The 24,823-nt window shown below is 34.9% G+C and overlaps 2 long non-coding RNA genes across 2 annotated transcripts in view; both read right to left on the reverse strand.

Moving 5' to 3' along the window:
* The window catches only part of LOC108647684, a 126,917-nt gene that overhangs the window by 11,628 nt on the left and 90,466 nt on the right, over window positions 1-24,823 (reverse strand). The window lies entirely within an intron of this gene.
* LOC116411058 overlaps window positions 1-24,823 on the reverse strand; it is a 30,169-nt gene that overhangs the window by 4,998 nt on the left and 348 nt on the right. The window contains exons 2-3 of the long non-coding RNA XR_004222794.1: window positions 9,209-9,288; window positions 3,705-3,730 (exon numbers count right to left, since the gene is read on the reverse strand). This is a non-coding gene — a long non-coding RNA (uncharacterized LOC116411058). The remainder of the gene's footprint in view (window positions 1-3,704; window positions 3,731-9,208; window positions 9,289-24,823) is intronic.

Consider the following 24,823-nt stretch of genomic DNA (forward strand, 5'->3'; position numbering starts at 1 on the left):
GAACATCGGGTGCTCGCGAACGCGCAAGTTTGCGAACTTTCTGCGTATGTTCGCAATTTGGTTTCGCCGCGTTTTTTTTCGCTGCGTTTTTTCTCTGCATTTTTTTTCGGCCTAAAAAAACGCCGCACAACCACACATGGCGTTTTTCAGCCTAGTACTGGTATAAGCAAATCCCGTTTCCATGGTGCCAATAGCGCAAAATAGCAAAAACGCCGCGTATTTCTACTAGGTCTGCCCGTTTTTACGCAACGCTTTTTCAACAAAGTATTTTTCAGAGAAATTTTTGCCCTTGATCCCCCTCCTGCATGCCACTGTCCAGGTCGTGGCACCCTTTAAACAAATTTAAAATCAATTTTCTGGCCAGAAATGGCTTTTCTAGGTTTTAAAGTTCGCCTTCCCATTGAAGTTTATGGGGTTTGCAAAGTTCGCGAATATTCGCGCTTTTTGGCGTAAGTTCGCAAACGCATTCGCAAACTTTTTTTTTTAGGTTCGCTACATCCCTACTCCCCTCTGGCTAATAGCTTTGCTTTTGCTACTGCTATAATTGACTTTTTTTTTTTTTTTTTGGCGGGGCCACTTCTGTCATTGGCCATCTGGCTGCCATCTGTAAAAGCTGTCTGGCAAACCAAGCATAAGTTACATAGTTACCTAGGATTGATAAAAGACCAGAGTCCATCAAGTTCAACTTCCAAGTAAACCCAGCACACACAACCTATACTTACCAATCTATACACTCACATACATAAATTATATATGCAAACATTTATACTAACTGTAGATATTAGTATCACAATAGCCTTGCTTGTTGAAGAACTCATCCAGCCCCCTCTTAAAGGCATTAACAGAATCTGCCATTACCACATCACTAGGAAGGGCATTCCCCAACCTCACTGCCCTCACTGTGAAAAACCCCCTACGCTGCTTCAAATGGAAACTCCGTTCCTCTAATCTAAAGGGGTGGCCTCTGGTGCGCTGAACGCTTTTATGGGAAAAAAGAACATCCCCCATCTGCCTATAATCCCCTCTAATGTATTTGTACAGAGTAATCATGTCCCCTCGCAGGCGCCTCTTTTCCAGAGAAAACAACCCCAACCTCGACAGTCTAACCTCATAGTTTAAATCTTCCATCCCCTTAACCAGTTTAGTTGCACGTCCCTGCACTCTCTCCAGCTCACTAATATCCTTTTAAAGGACTGGAGCCCAAAACTGCCTGAGTCAATGCCCTTTTTATACAAGACAGCACTTTATTTGCTTTAGTAGCCACAAAATGACACTGCCTGGAATGAGAAAACTTGTTATCTACAAAAAAAACCAGATCCTTCTCCATTAAGGATACCCCCAACAAACTACCATTTAGTAGATAGCTTGCATTTATATTATTTCTACCAAAGTGCATAATTTTGCACTAGTCCACATGTAACTATGTAAAAATAATAACATGCAATTTTTATCTCAGTGGGGCATAGTTGTCAATCAAGCTGAATCCTGCTCTCTACTTAGCAGTTTGCAAAACTGAGGAGACACCTGCATTTATATCAATAACTGTCTCTTAAATGAGTGCCTCAAATGTCTATTGTTGTCATTGCCTACTGCTAGTAGCCACATTCGTACTTTCAGTGTTCAGTTTCTCAAATCTGTTGTCATGTGGCCTACTGCAACTAATCCTGCTGCCTCTTAGTACTCTGTAGAGACACCTGAATTCATACAGTATATCTGTACATTGTTCTATTTTTTCTATAAAAAAAACTATAAACTAAAGTGTTTCTAATATTTTTGGAGTTAACTTATTTAGTTCACTATTCAGTCAGTACTTGAAGGTGTGAATTTTGTGTGAATTTTAGAGTTTTTTCTTTTTTAATTTAAATGAATCCTAAATTTTACCAAACTTTTAATGTTTGCTTATGTATTAAAATATAAAAAAAAAAAAAGCAATCAAATCAGATTTGCATTCTACTTATCATTTTCAATGGGTCTAAAAATTCAATAATAACTTGAATAGAAAAAAAACTTTTAAATCTGGCCTAGGACAACTCCCATTGACTTCATCATTTCAAAGGCTTTTAGATGTCAACATGTTACATTTTTATTTATTTATTTTTTTAAATTTGAGTTTTGGAAACCATAATTTGAATTAAAAGTTTAAGGCCAAAAAAGTTCAAAAAGAAATTCAATTCAAATGTTGATAAATCACCTTCTAGAGTATTAGTAATTTCTATTACCAGTCCACTAGAGGCAAATTAAAAATTTTGCTTTTTTTCCTGTTGAAAAGGCAGTTGTAGCATAGCGGATAGGAGATCCTCTAACAATGGAGGCCATGAGTGTAGTATACTGAGTGAAAAACATGTATAATTTCACTCCAATTGCAATAATGCTGGTTTGCTCATTTTAACCACAGCAGATTTCTAGTAGATCTGTCCCATTTTGCCGAAAAATTTGAGTAAGTTTGGAAAAATTTGTTGACGATGGCGAAATGTGGAATTTCGCTGCAAAGCCATGACTGGGGAAAGAAATCACTCATCACTGGTAGGGCCCAGTGTCCCTACTAAAAACACAGGCTTTATAGCAGGATCACTGGACAGCATACAGTTACTTTCTATTCTGGTCCAAACTTTTCATTGAAGGGCAAAAGTGCTTACAATATTTTGTCAGTAATAGTTAACCAATTGCGTAATATAGTTTTTTCTGGTTAGTAAATGCTTTCTATTTCATTTATGAGATATATCATCTTAATTATATAATTTTGTGGACACTTAGGGGCACATTTACTAATCCACAAATCCGAATGGGAAAAATTCGGATTGGAAACGAACATTTTGCGACTTTTTCATCGCTGTTACGACTTTTTCGTAAATTGTCGCGACTTTTTCATAGCCGTTACGATTTGCTCATATATTGTCGCAACTTTTTCGTAGCCATTACGATTTGCTCGTATATTGTCGCGACTTTTTCGTATTGAGCGCTCGTAAACGGCGGCCAAACCTTTCAGACTTTGCATGATTTTGGAAGCCTCCCATAGGACTCAATGGCACTCTGCAGCTCCAACTTGCCCCAAGGAAAGTCATGATACTGAAGCTTGAATGAATCCGAAACTTTCGTACTCGGCGCGACGGCTACGAAAAAGTTGCGACAATTTGCGCAAGTTGTAACGGCTATGAAAAAGTCGCGACAATTTACAAAAAAATCGCAAAATACCGATCATTACAAAAAAAAACGCATTCGGACGCTTTTCGGATGCTCATGGATTAGTAAATGTGCCCCTTAGTAAGGCAACCTTTGCATGATGTCAAAATCTTGTTTATGTGATAAAATGGAGGACCTAACCAAATTTGTTTATGTGATAGCAGGGGAGTCCCATGCACTGGCTACACAATTAGATGGTGAAGAGGGAGGGGAAAAGTCAGGAGTGCAATGACATCAAGCAAGTGCTGAATGGAAAGTTATTGTCATAGGCCTAGAGGCATGGCAGGCAATGTTTGATTGACAGCTGGGATTTTTAAATGCATTTATAATGGGTATGGATGTGTTAATAGATGACAGGTCCCCTTTAAAAAGTATTTTGATCAATCAATACTACACAATTCTTAAAAGAAGGAAAACCCTTTGGTTATGCTAAAACACTGTACTTTATGAATTGGATTACTATAAGTGGCCAAAGCAATATTTCAGTAAAGATCCATGCCTCCTCAGGTATGATACATACTCACTTTCTTCTTTGGTTGCTGTCAATCACCTAAACTCACAGACCAAAGAGAAATACATTCAGCAGAAAGTGAAATACATATACCATTCATCAAATTTTCATTTTGATAAAGAGCCAACATTTGATCTATTACTAAATAACCTCCCATCAATTTAGAAGAAAATAATTATAATAACCTATACTTTAGAACTGATTCAGACTGCTTAAAGCACTGATTTTTATGCAGCTATGCAATGCACATCTTAACTAATTACTAATAAGCCTGCAGCAAGGTAATTATTCTGAAACCAGGTAGTTGCACAAACACCAACATACTTTCTGATTATATTAGCAGGTAAGCAAGTTACAGAAAGCTGACAAAGACAAAACTTTAGAAGAAGAAACAAAAACAGAAAGCACTTACATTAGCAAAACAACTATACTTTTTGCACACACCCCCATGTTGCGTACATAACAAAGTCAAAGAACACCTGCTGTATAAATAAAATATAACTTTAACTTACCTTAAATAAAAAACATCTTACAGCATGGATTCTGATGGAACCTACACTTGCATGTATCGTGGCCACTTCCTCAGAGCACAGGCAAATGAAATAAATATATCTAAAAAGTAAATTGCTTGTATGTCCTGTGAAAGGGGTTATCTAAAAATGTTTTTTTTTGCGGGCATGAAACTTTGAAGGGTAGATTATCCAAATCTAACTGGGAAACCCTTGATGTACTGTGACATTGCAATCTCATGCCCCTAATATAAGCTATACTGTATATAAAATTCACTTACTGCTTGGCTGATTGTTAACAAGCACAAACACATAAACATGCTACAGAATGCTCGACTTCTAACTATCTGTACAACATACCGATTATTAATTTGGCATTGACTCATGCTGAAATACTGAAAATATTAAAAGCCAGACACTTTACAGGTATGGGATACATTATCTGGAAACCCTTTCGCTGCGCTGGATACAGGAAGGCCATCTCCTATTCATTTAAATAACAAGTTTGTTGTTTTTATTTTAATGATTTTTAGCAGATTTCAAATATGGAGATACAAATAATGGAAAGGTTCCAAGTCCCATGCATTCTGCATAACAGGTCCCATACCAGTATTATATATATGTTATGTTTATTTATAACATTTCAGCTATGACTGTATAGGTCTCAGTTACAACCATTTTCACTAAGCAAAAATAAATGGTGTACCAAAAAAGGGTGAAAAAGAAGGTGGATAAAAGGAGGGTCAATAGGTATTAGGGCTTAAGAAATCCAGGTTTTGTAACATAGATGATAATATTGTGAGAAAACTTGCAGTTGGTGTTTATTTTTTAATTATTTAGATTTTTGTTCAGCAACTACCTGGTTGCCATGGTTTAATTTACCATAGCGACTAGGCAGTGGTTTAAATAATGAGACTAAGGGGCACATTCATTAAAGTACGAATGAATCCAAATACAAAAGGTTTTCAAAATCAATTCATTTAAGCTTCGGTATCGTGACTTTCCTTGGGCCAGGTTGGAGCTGCAGAGTGCCATTGAGTCTTATGGAAGGCTTCCAAAACCATGCAAAGAAGGATCAAAGTCAGAAAGGTTTTCCCACCATTTACGATCGTTTGTAAAGTCGTGCAAATTAGCGAAAAAGTCGCAAAAAAATGAAATCTTAGAAAAAGTTAAAAAAAATTGTATTCGGATTCAATTGTACTTTATTTAAAAAATGCGCCTTATAGTCCAACACATTTTTTATTCATTACCACATTAAAAAGGTGACATGGATATCTATGTGTAATGCAAAGCAACTTGTCCACCATACATTACTAAAGGAATGGTAATTTAATGGCACTACTAAAAGCCTACAGGAGAATGGATAGAACATATACCAACAGCATTAAAAAAAAATTGACAGTGGCTTTGCATTTTTTTAACAGAATATCTTCACAAATTTATTTGAAGCCAGGACACAGATTTGTAATTTCCACATCATTAAGGGGCTCATTTACTATATATAATTTTTTTTTTTTATCTTTTAAAAAAAAATCTGAATTCAACAATTTGCCAGATTAAACCTGCCGAGTTCATGTAGAAGTCAATGGTTGTCTCGAAACTTTAGAGATTTCGCTGGGTTTTGTCCGAAAACTCTACTTTTTCGAATTGTTGCAGCGAAATTTTCACAATGACAATTCTAAATTTTTAGATGTTTTCTTAGTAAACATTAGACATTCAGAAAAACTTCTACGATTTGTATTTTAAGGGCTTTATCCCACAATTTCAGTCTGAATGTTAGTTTCAGATTATGCATTTAAATGTACAATTGATATCCGAACGTTCATCGGAAGAAATCTGAACAAATATGGCGTATATAATAAAACATTTACCAAGGGCCAATCAAACATACACAAACATTAATTGCACTCACAATTGTTTTGAAAATATTCATTTCTTAGCTGTTATATGCTAATGAATTGCAATAAATGTTTAGTTACAAAGCGAGAGAAAAAACTCAGGTAAAGAAAATCTCAGCACGATGGATAGCCACTAGACTCACCACATAATAATGTGATATATGTGTTTTCTTTTTTTTTTTCTAAAATTTGAGTTTGAACTGTTTTGTCCTTTTCTTTCAGCAAGGTCAGCTAAACAGACAAGTGGAAAATTAAATGAAACACTTTGGGAATTTGGGTTGAGCATATCTCTGAACTCTGTTCATGTAGCTAGTATGTGAAACTTCTTGGATGGTTTGGTACAAAGCTTTGCACATTTTTTCAGTTTCCCCACAAGACCAAATAATTTACATCAAAGGAAAAGAATAATCAAAACCAAGAAGGTATGATGAGATATCAGCCGTTTAAGGGGGAGATGAGCAATACCTGTCAAGAGAAGTCTTCCATTAGCATTTCATTTTTTCGAGGACACTATATGTGCAAAGTGCTACATTCATTATTTTAAACTCATATCTGGAAACCTGGGGGAAATTATACATGTGTATGCCCACTAAAAAAATGGTATTTCAACGTTGTGATTTAAGGCAATTGCAGTCAACATAACTGATAGTGCTGTTGACTATAAAATCTGTTAATAATCTGTTGACTATAAAAAAGGACCATTTTAGAATAATTAGGCATTCACCTGTTTCACACCCCCTGCCAGTTTTTATTGTTAGTAGTAGCATTGTTTAAACAATGACATTTTTGTCTCAAACTGCAGGCAGCATAATTGAAAATACAATTATCTGTTTTAAAAATAATAAGGCATTCACCTATTTTATATTGCCTGCCAGGTATACATTTTCTTTTTCTTAGTAAATAATACTTTTGTCATTATTATTAGCATTTTTTGAAAGCAATTCAGCAATGCAGGGTCTAGTGACAGACCCATTACTGAATGTTGAATTTGTAAAGCAGTGGATTGTAAGCTTCCCCTGTGACTTTCTCAGAATATACTCATAGGAGTGCAGGTGATTGGAAAAGTGGATGAGGCATTCTGGCAGATCAAACTGCATTGCTGATCCAGTGACCCATTGCCCAGTGAGGATATCCACAGGATGCACTGTTGATAGGGGATTGAGGGTAAGGTTAAGAACCACTCCTGTAAATAATTCAAAATGTGCATTGTCTCTCTGCACAATTAAGTTACTGAAAACATTTTTAGAAAAACACTCATGAACACAATATTCCCTTTTCTACATTAACTTATATCACTATAAAGCTGAACAAAAACAAAACATTTTTACATTTAAAATCTGTGTCTTTTTATCCACCACGGACAAACATTTCTTTGCATAAAAAATGTTTGTTTTATGGAGAAAGATTATCCGTTTTAAAGTCCTATAGACCCCTGTTTATCTTCCTGTGTAAGAACTGAAAGTATTTTAATCTATATAGCCCTCTTATCTATTGTGTAAACAACATAAGCCTCATTCAATATGAATGGCTACCCATAGCTACACAGTAGCTAGCATATTTATAAAAAATATAAGTAGTACTTCAGAAGTTTCCTCTCAAGACAACTTCGGGAGACTGCAGGACATACGATGCGTATGCCATCCCACCGGCGATTTACATTCTAGCCAGTGCAATGGCATTGGGGGAGATTAGTCGCCCACAACAACAAAGATTTGTCATGGAGTGACTAATCTCCTCGTGTGCCCTAACGGTACATTATATTTAAGTAGATTGTTTGTGTTATTGGTCCTTTAAAGGGAAACTTTATCTTTATAGTATAGTTTTATGGCCCTTTACCATCACTTGTTAGAATCAAAAGTTGGACATGGTCCACCTTTGCTCACAAGCAAACCAGCCTCTCCTTTGCCTTCTAATTTTATGTATCATAAGGGGTTATTTACTATGACCCTGACCTATGCCATTTATTGCTCTTTTAAAGATCACTTGTGTCCAGGATATGGTCTGTGTTCTGAACCGTTAAAAAGAGCTATACATAGTATTAGCAGGCACAAGGCACAACATTACTATGACCCTGCATATTATGTTTGCCCAAGAAGTAATCCAAGCCACTCTTAAAAGGCATTACAGGTATGGGACCTGTTATCCAGAATGCTTGGGACCTGGGGTTTTCCAGATAAAGGGGTCTTTCTGTAATTCGGATCTCCTACCTTAAATCTGCTAAAATAAATATTTAAACAGTAATTAAACCCAATAGGATTGTTTTGGCTCCAATAAAGATTAATTATATCTTAGTTTAAATCATTTTTAAAAATTTGAATTATTTGATTAAAATTGAGTTTATGGGAGATGGTCTATCTGGAATTCTGGACTTTCTGAATAATGGGTTTCCGGATAAGGCGTCCGATACCGGTAATAGAATCTACCATCACAATATCACCCAGCAGGACATTCCACAACCTCATTGCCCTCATGTGAAGAACCATTTGAATTGTTTCAGGTGGAAATTCTGTTTCCCTTGTGTTCAATCTGAAAAAAGATCCCCCAAAATCTATTATGTCTTCTAATGGTATAGTAAATAAAAATGCACCACCTTTTCTCTAAGCCTCAACAGTCTCAGTCTTTTGTAGTTTGTTCTTCCATTCTCTTTACCAGTTTATATGCACGTTTCTTCCCTCTATCTAGCTCATTTATATCTGTTTGAAGGACTGATGCCAAAACTGCACTGCATACTCAAGGTAAGGCCTTACCAGAGACATATAAATAGACAAAATTATGTTTTCATCTCTCGGCTTTATGCTATTCTTTATGCAAGAGAACACTTTAATTACTTTAGAAAACACTGACTGGCACCACCTATAGTTGCATGATTTGTGTTCCACAAAAATCCCCAAATCCTGTTTTGTTTTTAAATTTTCTAGCTGCTATTATAGCAGAGTTTATAAAAAGTTTTTAGAAAGTTGAACCAAGGATTACATGTGTAAATAAAGCAAAGATATACCCCCAAAATGAATACTTAACCAACAGATAGTTTATATCATATTAAGGGGCCAATTAAATAATTTTACCAAACTGGAATATATCAGTAAATATTGCCCTTTTACATTTCTTACCTTAAACCACCATCATAGACCATTGTGATGGTCTGTGTGCTGCCTTAGAGGTCACCTGTCCAGAAATAATGCACCTCTGACTGTAACAGGAAGTAGTATGATTAGTAAAAGACAGAACGTAGCCCATTAATTGGCTGATGTGACTTAACATGTATGTGTGCCCTTGGTTTGTTTGTGTGCACCGTAAATCATATGATCCCAGTGGGGGACATTAGAATTTAAAATGGCAATTTTCTATTTAGGATTACCCAATAGCACATACTACCTGCTACCTGCATTGTTCAGGGATATAGTTTTCATTTAACTAGGGCTAAGGTTTTATTTTTTTATACTTTTATATCCCACACTGTGCATTTTAATTCTCCCTCAAAAAAATTGACTTAAATAGCTACCTGATTTGATGAATCATACATTTTACTTAAATGTATACTTTTTAAACTTTTTTTTGTCCTTTTTAACTGAAAACTTTATAGGTAATTCTTACATTATAATTAGGCCTAATTTCTGGTAACATGACAGAGGAAACATTGTGACTCAAATGTCAAGATACCTAGAGGTCTAAAATGATTAAAATCAACTGTGTGCTGTATAAATCCCACAGTGCTTTATCTCAGGTTCAATGGCAACCTTTTCAAAGCCTTTCAATAATGCATAACTCAACAAATAGATATTTCCAGGGACTTTACTGAAAAATTAACAAAGATTACAGTGCTTTTATTTGGAATTGTAAAATTCCAGATTTTATATCTTGCTTCCAATTTATTGTAGCTATATATATATGGGAGAAATAAATAATAATTAGGAAAATCAATATTTACCTAATATGTTCTATAACTATCTATGTAATCCATCAATCTTTTGCCTGCTTATATTTCTTCCTATCTCTGTCTGCATATCTATCTAACAAATTAAGAATAAATTCATTGTATAGAAAGTAGGATAAAGACACAAATGTACAGTCTTAACAACAGAGTAGAGTGGAACAGGATTTAATCCTTTCAGTGCTCTCATACCATTTTAAAGGAAAAATATACTGCCCTTTTTGACACAAGCTTATATATTTGATTTTAGGTAAAAAAAAGATCCATAAAAACTAATGACTTTCCAGAAATAAATATAAATGCATTTTTTAATAAAAGCAAGTTCAGGAATAGTGTTTATGCACATTTTCTACATCTGGCATATGAATTTGTGAGAATGTAACCAACTGTACCATACCTTTTCAGATCTGATCTAGTAGCATTAACTCGGAATTTTTAACCAGAGAGACACATTCACTTAGACTATTACCAAGTTTTCCTCCCTAAGGATTTATAATGCTCCTTTTCATGCATGTTATCTGTTATTCCCAGAAGGTTATATACAGATATTTGCAGCTGAGCCATTTCTATGGTAAGAAATTGTATTTATTTGTTATAAAGATGGTCACTGTTAAGAAGCAACAGCTTTGCCTTATTTTGACATAAAAGGGAGCTGGATAACTTGTCAGGCTTAGGCCTATGGCACACAGGCTGTTTTTACTTCCACTGCTATCCATCAGAAAACAACAAAGGTCAAAATACCCCTGTTCACCTATCATTCCTGCCAATGCTACTACATGAGATGGGCATGAAGCTGTGACATGCAGACCTATGCTCGAGCATTTTTGAACAGAGGTCTACCTGTCACCATACTGTATGCTTTACACACGGCGCCTCTTATTCAGGGCATTAGCAATAAAAATATGGGGGCGCTTTTAATGCTGCTATTCATTTCCTGGAAGGCAGTGGCTGTCAAAACAAATATCTCATTTGTAACAAAAGGCACAAATTGTGTCCATGACCAGTGACCAATAGCAACCAATAAAACATTTTTACACAGCTGACCAGTAAATGTTACCTGCTGATTGGTTGCTATAGATGACTAGACCTCTAGCGATGTTTGCACCTTTTACATAACCCCATATGTGCCAAAAACTTTAGGAGTTGTTATTCTCCAATATAACAGAATGTTTAAAATAGTGTGTCCCTATGCTACCAAACTGATCTGTTCAACAAGACTGATTTATACAGTATGCCTGCATATGGCCATTTCCTGCACAGGTCAAATCTGCAGCCATTTGTTTTTAATGCTAATTAGCATTTATTTTACTTGCTTTCCATCATTACTAATTATTTATACAATAAGTAAAGGTTAAATATTGATATTAATACTGAGGCCATTGCTCCTGCCCACAAATAACTGCTCCAAATCATTTTATTATTTGGTATCGCATGTGTTTAGTTTGGAATCTTGAGTCTATAATAATACAAAAGCTTTCTTTGTTGAAATTTAGTAAAGAGTACTTTTAGACATATTTTACTAAATACATCCTTTTAAATAAGAAAGATCAACAGTGGCATCATGTGGTCATAGGATTTAATGAATGCATCTCCTAGAAATATCCTTAGAGATATAACCTAGAACTGAATGAATTATAACAGGGTGACATATAGTAAATGCATTTCAGGCAGTTATTGGTTCACTATACTAATTTCTGGATAACTATCTGCCTTTAAAAGTGTATTTTACTTATAAATTGATGGGTATTTGCTGATTATTTATTTGTATTATAAGAAACATTAAGGGACACATTTATGAACGCTCAAACCTTCATATCCCAAAACCACGAGTGAGTTCCCAAACTCTCACGTGGTTTCTTCATCCAAATAGCCCAATTCATTCAAATTGGGGTTTCTTTTCCCTGACCAAAATATAAAAAGCTCGGCAAGTTTTAAGTGCCTAGCTTTTTATTTTTTGTACTCTGCAGATATCTGCCAGTCTCATGTGGGTACAATTATATTTACAATACTGTGAACTATCTCTTTCATCATCATTTAATACTAATTATATTTAGTGTTCCTAGCTCCAAATGGCCCTAATCTATTTTGAACCCAACCAACCCCTTTCATGTCATCACCAATCCCATTAATGAATTACATAACCATTGTTGTAGTAAAGTGGGTCTTAATGTTTTCATGGTGAAACTTCCTTCTCTCAGCTCTGAGTAAATGCATTCTTGTGATTTTTACCTGCTTTGGGATGAAAAAGTTGTTAGATAAATTTCTAAAAATACTTAAGCAATGGATGCAGCATGGTATAGTTCACAGAATGAGAACAGCAACATTTCATCTGCATACATTGATCTCAGCTGAAATGAATGATGAAGTGCCTTTTTATACATTATTTTTCCACCTCCAATATTACACGTGTTTTCTTCTCTGGCAGAAATACAACGGCAAAGAAAATAATAAAAACCACACAATATCAACCATACCTGCAGTGCATTGGCATCAACATAGTCATGGTGCACAACTTCAGACCAAAAATGCAACGACAAGCATTTTGGGGATGAAATCTACCCTGTGTTCACAGTGACGGGCAGATCCCAGTAATGTCACTTAATACAGAGATGGGCAGTATTGTCATTTTGTCTGCTACCACCTTTTTTACTATATAGAAAATGCATGTGACATTAAGATAGACAGTAAGATAAGTTTTTGTTGAATTGAATTGCATCTCAAATTGAATCTCATCCACGAGTTTCCATACGGTAAACCATTTTCTCACTAAATTATATCTGTCCCAAATTTGGATAATGTTATATTTAAAAGATCTTTTTTAAAGTGAACAAGCTTCATTAAACAAACTTGAACAAGCTTCCTGCAATCATTTACTGCACTACAGTCAAACTTTTTTTCTCAGCAGAGTAAACAGTGTAGCTCCATTAATTAATTTTAATAAAATAAATATCTATCTATTAAGCTTGAAGAGTATATTTTCCTTTATTTTTGAAAGTAAACTAACTGGGTATCTCTTTCTGCAACGCCTACTCCATAGAGGAGGAAACCTAAAACTGTAGCAACTGTGTGACTGTTTCCAGGGGCGAAACAGTTTAGACCTTAAGAGGTAAATACTTTTAGTGCTACAGAATGCCAAACATTACTTACTATTAAACCATATTTTTATAGAACCATAATCTGTCTTTGTACTCTGAAAGCCAACAATAACAGAGTAAAGTGACATTCTATAAAAGTGTGACATCAATAAAATATGACAATATTATTATATATTTCTGCTTTATTTATTGCCGGTCTGTGTTTGCTAGATTTAACCATACGATGGCTATGCACAATAATATTATTAATGAATAGGAATTTCTCTCATCTGTTCATTACCTTTTGTTTTTTTTTTATATATTTATTCGTGTGTGAGTCAGTATTATTTTCACTGAAGCAGTCAACCTTATTTTGGTTTCATTATAATTTAATTAGCTTCTTGGTAGCAAACAAATACTTTAATTGTCTGCATTACCTTGAAAGTTTTGACCTGATGTAAAGACCTTTGACCTACCAGAAACAAAATGAGCATACTGTAGACAAAAGCCTAGAAAGGAGCAAATTCCTTTGGTGTTCTGAGAGATACCCACAAGGCTTTCTTAAAAATAAGAAAACGAGTTAAAAATGATAATTCAAAAGTAGTTATTTGGAAACAGAAAAAATTGTTGTACTCCATTCGAGTCTGTGACTTGTATGGCAGCTGGTATAATGTGTAATGGGTGAAGTACTGAATCAGTAATAAAGCGGTGTCCTTATTTCTTCCAAGCCTTGGTCAAGATTTGTTATTATTAAATGTTATGGCCACAGTTTGGGTGTCCTCTGTGGATGTTTTGGACGAGGTTCTCTTTCATGATTTAAAAAAAAAATGGAAATCAGTCAAATATTAAGAGCAGTTTGCTTAAAAAGGACTCCGGTAAATGGGTTTTCAGATACATTACACTCTTGGCTTTTTTTTAGGTCTGTTCAAGTCACTCTGATCTAGTAGGTGTCACATAGTAAAAACTCCTGTGGTCTATTTCTGTAATAAAGTCTGTTTTGATAATGCTTGCATTTCCCTAAAATGTTTCCCTACAATACCAGAATTTGTGTTTTGTTTGCTATGTTGCTTTAATGGATATGCAAACTCACTTCATGGTTACCTTATAGAAATTTCAGGTCCACCTATGTTGTTTCAAAAAAGTTTTTATTTTGAAGAATAGTGGTGTTATTCTTTGAATGGTTAACTTTTAAATGATTGCCCTATATTTGTTGTTTATTGCTTTTATAAAATATTAGGTTATAAGTAGTTTTAAATCCCATAATAGTACCTTCATAAATACCAGAATTATTATCTTGCAGAAACATTTTTTTTCTGGTAATGGGTCTCATTTACCAATTCCACATGTGATGAATACCTGAGTAGCCAATCCAATTGTGCCTGTGAGATTGCCGTACAAACTGTGTCTATGCCTAGTGCCAGATAACAAATAAGCACTTAAAGTTTAAGTACATTCCCAGGCAAATACATGCTGTCCATCACCTGGCCCTTTGAATGCTGTACTAAGCGCTACCTTAGGGCACAATCAGTGGGCCAGTATGCGAAAAGACAGGTCACTTTGCCAATTCTTTCCACTTTGCACATTGCCTTATGTTAAGTAAATGAGGCCCACTACCTTTAAAGGAGCAATGTTTGTAATGAAGCCTGACAATGGTGAACATGGTAAATGATAGAATATTTAAACAAATGTGAATAATCAAACTTCTTCCTCAGAGCTGAGTTGTAATAAAGCACTATACAGTGTGGAATTTTTACTTCATGCTTCCCAGCTAATCACCCAGAAAGCACATTAATTAGAAGCCAAACAGCAGAAGAGGGAATCAGCATTCTGTATTTACTGAATTAATTGGAACAAGATCCGTAACTACCCCGCTTTTGCATTTTCTCTCTTTGCTGTAGCATTTACAGGATTATCGCTAAGCATTTGTGATTATCGGCTTCACTGATCTATAAGAAAAGTAAGACATCCTAGTTTTAATTACCCTGAAAACTCATAATTATCACCTGCCTGGAAGTAAGTGTTTGTGTTACAGTCAGATATTTGGCTTGTCTACCTGTTCTCATTTAAAATTTGCTTTTTCCAAAAAGGCTATTTTTCCCAAGTTTAAGTCGGGAAACTTCATAGAAACTGGGTCTATATTTGATAAATGAAATGAGTAGGCATTTACCAAATCCAGGATATGGTTCTCTATTTGGCCAGGATTCAGCATTTTTCAGCAGGATTTGCCTGAATCCAAGTGCCTGGCCGAACTGAATCCGAATTAGCTTTTTTTTCATTCTAAATGACTTGCGATGGAGATTCCTAACAATGGTTATATTAACATACAAAGGACTAACAGATGGCTTTATGACAAATCTTGTTCTGGAAGTAAAACAGTGGGGTGCTTAACTTCTACCTCTTAAATCACTAATTACTAGTTGGGGAAAAGACAATAAATCAAACACTAGACCCAGTTATTATAACAATGGGGCTATGATTTTGATCCCTGTTTCCCTCTATAAATGTGGGGATAAAAAGGCATATAGGACTCATTTATGAATGCAAGTGCAAAGACTTAAAGGGGAAATGTATTATTGCTATACACAAGATAATTTTGTCCAAACATGATCCTTTGTATATTGAAGTGAACACCGTTGTACCCATCTCTGGTTAAATACACAAAGGAACCCTGGAATCGCTGGCAAACTGACTCTACTGCAGGTTGAATTTTTAGGTTGCTACTTAATGGTGCCCTACTATTGTACTGGAATTCTGGGGAAAACTGTTGGTAAAAATGTGGCAATATGTACAGTTTTCACTGGCAAGAAAAAGATTCTAGGCTTTACACCTTAGGACCAATGCAACTCTGGTTTAAATTGCTTAATGCTTTATGTCTTATGCCTTTTTTTGAAACATTGGTACCTTTGTTATTTTCTGCTTTAAGTATGAGAAACAAGAAGATAAGACGATATTTCGCCTGCCGAAAAAATTCACTCATCACTACACATTTACAAAGAGATGCAATACAGTAAGACTATACCAAAGATAGATACAGCAAACAAGTAACTCACTACAAGTTTTTTTTTTTTTTTTTACTTTTCTTTTTTTGTCCTAGTATTTTCATGGTATATGATTTTCCCATTTATCAAAGGTCAAAAGCAGCTGTTGCAGAAAATAAATAAAGCAAGATTTTGCCTACTCGGGCTATTTGTCAAACTTCAGTTTACCAAAACACAAAACTTTTAACTGCATTTATTAAATCAACGTCTGTGCAGCAGACACAATTATTATGTTTGAAACTGTTCTTTTGTGTTTTTGAGTACAGGGTGTAGACCAAATTGTCTTTGGTGTGTGTATGGTTTGCACTTTGTGAAATATGTTTGGAACAATGCATGGACTATGTAAAGCATGGACTAGGGGTGCATTATTAGTAAGCTTTTTTTTTTTGTATGCAGTATTTAATGTATGCACCAAGATACATATACAAATATAGAAAAACAGTGCTGAAATTTTGAGACTTGAGGAGCTGTCTGAACATAAATGTTGTAAGGCAGATGTGTCTATACAATAGTTTTTTTTACAAAAGTTTCCAAGTATTGCAGAGTAGAGTCCAAGATAGAACAGGGTGGGAGGGAGGGAGGGAGAAGGTGCTCCACAGAAGCAGAGGAAAGGAAGTGCTAGGCGGGACACGCCAGGCAGAAGAGGAAGGGTGAGTGAGGAAGCACAGGGGGTCCCCTTGCGATAGGCTGCTATGTACGGGAAGGAATTTGGGCTTTTCAGTGCTTTCCAGGAGAATCACTTACTTCAGTGCTTAAAAATCCACCTCCTCTTATATACTATGTTCCTCAAATCTTTTAAAAGTGTCTAATATCCTTTTTTTGCTTTTGAAAAGCGCAAATAAAAGCATATTCAAAATAATTTTCACCACTTCTCATTTCTATCGATCAAGTTTCAACCTAGATTACATGAGATTGATCATCTTTAATGACTTATTACACATAATAACAAGCTTTCTTTTATCAAGCACATGAAATTGTATATTACGGTGTAGGTTTCACTGTACAACATTTCTTAAGTTTCTTGGGTTTTTTTAACTGCTTGAATTATGTTTCTAGTTTCTCCAGGGGAAGTTTGATGTTTTTATTTAAGATCAGCCAGATACTGTACCTAGGTCCTGAGCTGATTTTCTAAATCAACTTCATCTTCAATATCAAGAAGGTTGTAACAGCCACTACTGTAGTAATCAGTTTAACAATTACCAATATTAGCTCAGCAATATGTAATCAATATGTGTATAGGTTTGTGGGTGTTGTTTCACTTTTGGATACATAAGGAAGTAGAAGGTACAGGTATGAGATCCGTTATCTGCAAACCAGTTATCCAGAAAGCTCCGGTTTACAGGAAGGTCATCTTCCATAAAATCCATCAAATAATTAACGTAATAAAAATTCCTTTTTTCTCTGTGATAATTAAAAAAAGTACCTTGTGCTTGATCCCAGGTAAGATATAATTAATCCTTATTGGAGTCAGAAACTCCTATTTTGTTTATTGAATGTTTAAATCGTTTTTTATTAGACTTATGGGCTTATCTATCAATTTTCAAGTTTGTGAATTTGAGTTTGTTTTTCTAAATCAAATAAACTCATATAATGAATGCTCACTTATTTATTAATAAGAAAAACTCATTTGAAAAACTGGAATACCTAAATTTTTTCAAGTATACAAAACTCAAAAAAGAAACTTGCAAGCTTTTAGATGGTGTATTTTTACATTTGAGTTTTATGGGGTCTTTTTGCACTTAATAAACTACCAGACATTCAAGTTTTTGGAACATAAATCAAATTGAAGTTTCTTTAGAGAAAAAAACGGTCAACCATATTATTGAAAGATCCATTATCCAGAAAACCCTAGGACTCAAGCATTCTGAATAACAAACCCCATACCGTATTGAGAAAAATTAACTAATTTAAGAAATAATGTTTAAAATGGTGAGATGCTTTTAATTGCAAAAATAAAGTCGATCTTTTAAAGTGGATATCCTATCGTCCGGTCCGTTTGGAGTCATCTTTTCAGTTTATGGTTTACCTTCCCTAGCTACGGGTTCTGGGCTTCAAGCACCTGGACCAATTCCAGGACACGCTGAGCCTTGACTGTGTTGGGAACTCTGATCTTCGCTAATCAGCGACAGACCTAGGGTCTATACACCTGGGTCTTTCAATTTATTTGGTATGATACTAGTTAATTTGCCCAACTTGGATGGCGTTTTTCTTTACTTAGATTAGGTTTATTCATTTGCCTTTGGTGTTAATGTACCCTTTTTTTTGTTTCATTATTTGTATCTTTAAAATAGTGAGATGGTTTTCCTGTAATCTGTAAAACATTTCACTATGCTAATTTTAATTTCTGTTTGTCTAATAGAAATATTAAATGTATACTAACACTTTATCATAGTTGCTGCTATCCAATCACATGGACCCTTATGTAGGGGATGGAATTTTATTATTTGAGGGTGGAAGAAGTGAGTTCTTATGCATTCTTATGGGAGGGGAACACAGGAGAGAAGGGGGGTAGAGGGAGAGAACTGAGCAGACGTGTGCCCCAAACCTGAAGGAGCCCTAAAAGGGAGGAAGTCTGATACCAAAGAACATGTTCCCAAAAAAGAAGACAAGAAATCCTGTGATTCTTCTGATAGAGGACTCAGTTCAGCATTACTGTAAGTGTGTATGGCTTATAGCCATCAATGGTAATTTCAGATCATATTTATAATTCATATGCCTAATTATGTCTGTGTGTATCTCAGTAGCCTTTTTATGGACATGTAAGATTCATGTATATCGCTTCTTGTAATAAGTAGACTTGTACAGTCCTAGCAATTTAAATGTGTTAATTGTGTGTTCAGTTCACCTGTTCATAATTGTTAAACTTCATCATTTGTGCATGCATAAATTGAATTGTTAAAAATGTCCTTCTAATTAAAAATGGCTAAATGAGGTCTGTGTAAAATTGAATTTACTGCCTACAGCCACTCAGGTTGGAAGTCTGGAAAGGTCATAGCATCCATTAATAAAATCAAGAAATAGAATGACCTAAATTCAATAAAGTAGCATATGTAGAAATTCAAGGTCATTTAATTCATTATTTAACAATTTTGGCAGTGTTTCTACGTACCGACAGAATAACATAATTTTACTGAGATTAGAAATCTGTGCATTTTCTAATTAGTTTTTAAGAACTGTAAAATAAATAAAGCACCGTAACTAAGTTTGGCACACTGCAAACATTAATAATGATAACACTGAATTAGTGATCTAGTGGAAAAGAGTGATCAAGGTAATCAAATGTATTTTTTTAATGGAATCAGACATTCCTTTATTTATAAGCCCTACCTAATGTAGCAACTATCACAACAGTACAACATGAAAATATACTGTATATATCCAAAGGAAACCCATGTATAGACGCAGGGAAGGCAAACTCCAAGCAGAAACTGCCAGGTGAGAATCAGAATCCCAGTGCTGCAAAACTAACCAACTAGCCATCATGCCACCCACAGGGCTGAAAAGCTTAAAGGTTGTGTAAACCTAAAATACACTATTGCCTAATGAACGAAAATTTAATTTAAGCAACTTTTCACTATACATGTCCCTTTCTGTACTGGTAGATTTTACTCTTAACACAACATACCAGAAGTCTGCTCTCTTCCAGCCAATATTAATTTTCCCACCAATGCTTCTACACCAAACTTTCTGGATTCTTCTACGTAGTTTCAAAGTTAAGGGCACACAGATTCTCCTGTAAGTGTATATTATATATATATATATTTTTTTTTTTTTAAGGGATTATATCTTTTTCAAAGGTTTTATTTATTTGTTTTCACAACACAAACATAAACGTGTAGTGCTAAAACAATATAAAATGGGTCATGTCACTCAGCATTATGTCAACATAGAATACAGCAGTTCAGAATATGATATGCACAACTTAGGCACCTATTTGTATACTGAAGAGCTAGGTGTAAGCTCTTTTGGGCAGGGCCCTCTTCACCTCTTGTATCAGTTATTGATTGCTTTATATGTTACTCTGTACGTCCAATGTATGTAACCCACTTATTGTACAGCGCTGCGGAATATGTTGGCGCTTTATAAATAAATGTTAATGTAAATGTAATGTATAACAATCCTAAATTAGTGCATTTATACTGAGGGATCTGCCTCAGGGCAGGACCATACTTTCTTGAACTTTTTGGTTCATCATCTTGTGTGGTATGTCAATTTAATAACTGATAGTCTTCTATTAACTAGCTTTACCTATTGCCACCAGTTTTTTGGCATAGAAATATTGTGTGTTTATTCAGGAGAGCCAGGTCATTAACTAATCCTAGAAGACACACTACTGAGCCACATTCAAATGTAAAAAGATTTGGGGAGCAACACAAGCATGAAAAAGCTTCATGAGGGTGCTAAATAAGGGCTGTGATTGCCTATTTGGTAGACCTTATGTGGACTGGCAGCCTACAGGAGGCTCTGTTTGGCAGTACATCAGGTTTTTATGCAACAAAAACTTGCCTCCAAGCCAGTAATTCAAAAATAAGCACCTGATTTGGGTTCACTGGGAGCAACATTGAAGTGGTTGGAGAGCAACATATTGCTTATGAGCCACTGGTTGGGGATCACTGCTAGGTCATACTGTGTGAATAAAGTCTTATTGTTATAAATCAAGAACATCAGTTATTGTGAGGTACATGGGGTATTGGGGTTCAGCCAACAATATTGCAAATCATGTAATACCTACAGTATGTATTGTATTTGTGCATATTTTTCTGTGTGTTCAGGACAATCATTTGATTATTTTATTACAGTCCAGTTTGCTGGCCAAATCAATCTGTTGCTTCCCACAGCCCGTCCATTCTTGGTTAATTAAGTGGGCTATTTAATCAACATCTGAAATGCAAATAAAATCAATTTCAGGACACAACATATAAGCATATGAGCTAATGTATTTATGTGGAACTCGGTTCACATCAAAGAGAACTATAAGTTGCAAAATAGGCCTAAAATCAGCCCAAACCGTTTTAACAATTCAAGTAGAAAGCAATATAAAAACACAGAGAAATAGATACCATCTCATCATAAGCATTTGCCAAGACCGGGAGACACAGAAATGGCATCTGGCATCACTACAGCTTCCTGAATTTACAAACATGCATGAGCAGTAGTGAAAGGAATGTGTAACCAATACCATCCCAGCATGTCCCAGAAGCACATGTGTACATGTTCATTTCTCAGTGGAATGCAAATGCACGCCAGAGTATGACGAATGCAAGGTGCCTGACAATATAAAGAACTGGATTTCACTTTATATTTGGCTTATTTTTTAAATACTGTATTTTTATTTATTCCTCTTGTAGAAGAGACTTCTTTCTCTATTTCTATTAGTCACAATGAGGCAACCTTATGTTTAGAGATTATGCAGTGATCCACCAAGCTTGTTGTCATCATGCCTACAGCAATGACACTGTGTTTAACCAATCTGCCATTTAAATTCTGTACTGTCTTTCGATAGATACATATTTTCAATTCATAACGGTGACGCATGATCTACTCAGAGAACACTATCTGACCCCTCCATAAACACAACAAAACTACTGAGTTTCTCTTTTGAAATTAGTCATTTAGCTTTGAGAGAAAATATTGCCACAGTCACAGGCTTATGGCTGATTGTGGAAGTCAGACATCAAAAAATAAATGAAATAGTAATATAAAATATATTTTTATCAAAGCTGATAAGAAAATAAATTATGCCACCCCTCACTCTTAACCAGGGCACTTCAAGTGTTTTGAAAGCCCTATATGTAACAATATGATGGTTTTCCACACCCACATGATATCATAGCCAAACAATACAAAATAAACAAACACATGTTTTATATCAAATACAGGTATGTATTATGCAGAAACCTGTTACCCAGAAAGTTAAGATAACAGGTCCCATACCTACATACCATTATCTGTCTATGTGGGCTGTGCTATGTTGGACAGACCATCCCAATAAATCCTTAGCAAGTGCACCTATTAAAGGCATTATTCACCTTTAAGTTAATAGAATGACCGATTCTATGCAACTTTTCAATTGGTCTTTATTATTATTTTGTATAGTTTTCTTCCTCTGACTCTTTCCAGCTTCAAACAGCCAAAAAACTTTTGCTTGGTGTGGCTACAATTTTATTCTTATTGTTACTTTTTATTAATTGTATTTCTATTTAGACCCTCTCTTATTCATGTTCCAGTCTCTTCAAACCACTCTCTGGTTGTTGATACAATTTGGACCCTAGCAACCAGTTAGCTGCTAAAATTCCAAACTGGAGAGTTGTTGAAAAAAAATTAAATAATTAAAAAAACAAATAAAAAATGAAGGCCAATTGCAAATTGCCTCAGGATATTCCCTTGTGTGTGTGTAAATATATAATGTACATTGCTATGTTTTTAAATGTAATAGTTTGCTTAAAAATGTGAGATTCCATATTATTATAGATGTAGATAAAAAGAAAGCATTTGTCTGTTGTGTCTCTTTACAGAGAACTAGTATTATACTAAATACGCAGTAAAAATACATCTTTCAATTTATTCACACTCTCAGAGAAAAATGGGTAATTGAATTTAATAAAATGGTTTCAAACACAATTACACACTCTTTAAATGATGCTAACTAGAGCTTTGTACTTTTATTTTAAGTTTTATATGATTTCATAAATTTAATATAATTTGCATGACACCGAAATTGTGTATGAGATTGCATACCTCAAATACTAGTAAAAGAACTGCCTGTGACTTTGAAAGAAATCTTTGACATTTCCATAACTTTGCGAAAAATGACATAAATATATGAAAATGTTTTAAAATGGCCATGAAAATTCATGACCTGTATCTTGGCTGAGCATAAAAAAGATACATGAGGATCTTTGTTCGTTGGAGACAGCAAGTTCTCCATTTGTAGAGTAAAAAGAAATTTCAATCTCTTTAAAAAGGACTAGTGAAGTGAAACTAATAGATTTGTATATAACAGACACAACAATTACATAATTCTTAATAAATATTTGCACTTGTTAATTTACAGTTTTCACATAAAATTAACTTTTTCCCGAAACAGTTACTCAGATAAACAGACCAATAACCCAGCATGTTTCACTGGAAGGAATAACTGTAAAGTATATCCCCAATCAAAGGGCCTAGAAGTCTTATAAAATGTCCTGTGAACTACATTTTTCATTTTTAGTTCCTGTGCATTCGGTCATTCTTTATCATGGAATTGTCCTTAAGTTCCAACAGCTCTACTATCTTCAGTGCCTCTTGCTGCCTGTATTATTATAGATTGCCTACAAGTCAAGAATCTTCTAGGCATGATGTGTAGCTACACAGCAACTTGTAATTAGACTCTTAGGAGAGGGTTCCTCTGTTTCCTTGTAGTGATAGAAAAGCTTGGTCTGCTTAACAATGGGTTGCTATTAGAAACATTTGCTTTTTAAAGGAACAGTAACACTAAAAAATAAAAATGTTTTAAAATAATTAAAATATAATGTACTGTTGCCCTGCACTGGTAAAAGTTGCATGTTAGCTTCAGAAAGTCTACTATAGTTAATAGAAATAGCTGCTGTGTAGCCATGGGGGCAGCCATTTAAATTGAAAAAAGGAGAAAAGGCACAGGTTACATAAGAAGATACCAGATAAACTGTGTAGAATACAATGGGAATCTGCTACTTATCTGTTATCTGCTTAGTAACCTGTGCCTTTTCTCCTTTTTTCAATTTAAATGGCTGCCCCCATGGCTACACAGCAGGGTATTTATATAAACTGCAGTAGTGTTTATGAAGAAAACACACAACTTTTACCAGTGCAGAGAAATAGTACATAATATATTAATTATTTTTATACACGTTCATTTTTTGGTGTTACTGTTCCTTTAATGTGTATTTTCTTAAGCCTCCAAAATTAATTGCACAGTTCAGTAAATACTACTTTACAATATATGCAGGGGAAAGCACTAGAGGTACCAGCAGACTTTTCCATCTGCCATTTTTTCCCCACAATGCAGATTTTATTGTTGCATTTCATAAAATTACACCTGCCAAATGCTAGCACAAAACACATGTAAGTACATGTACATTTACCCTCAACTGTGTTTAATCAAAATATAAGCATTGGAGTAAAATGTGCAAAAAGAGATGTGTTCTTGAAGGCTTGTACTCACAAGCATTTCTTCCTGCACTTCCCTGTGGTGGCGTTGTCCTGCGCTTCACCACAAGGGAGCGCAGGAAAAAACACATACCATTCTTTCTAATGGGGCTGTATTGACACAGGTGGATGTACGCACCAAACACAGCATGTTGCGTTCCTCCTGCATTTAGCTTTTACATGTGCTTGTAAATTTAAATACATATAAATCAGCTATCACTATTATCTTTTATTTATGTAGCACAGACATTTTTCACAGCACTTTGCAGCGATTATACATCATTCATATAAGTCCCTGCCGCAAAGGATCATTAATCCCTTTCACATTCACGCGCACATTAATTTAATAAAGTGACAATGAACCTGCCTGTAAGTTTTGGAAGTGTGGATAAACCCAGTACCTAGTGGGAAAGAAAGAACATGCAGACTCAAGATAACCTGATTGGAATCCAGCTAAAAAAAAAAGACATTTTGCAGTAAATAGCTGTTAAGACCTGTTTCTCCTTCCTTTAA

The sequence above is a fragment of the Xenopus tropicalis genome, chromosome 5 (assembly GCF_000004195.4).
Source record: "Xenopus tropicalis strain Nigerian chromosome 5, UCB_Xtro_10.0, whole genome shotgun sequence".
Classification (NCBI taxonomy): Eukaryota; Metazoa; Chordata; class Amphibia; order Anura; family Pipidae; genus Xenopus; species Xenopus tropicalis.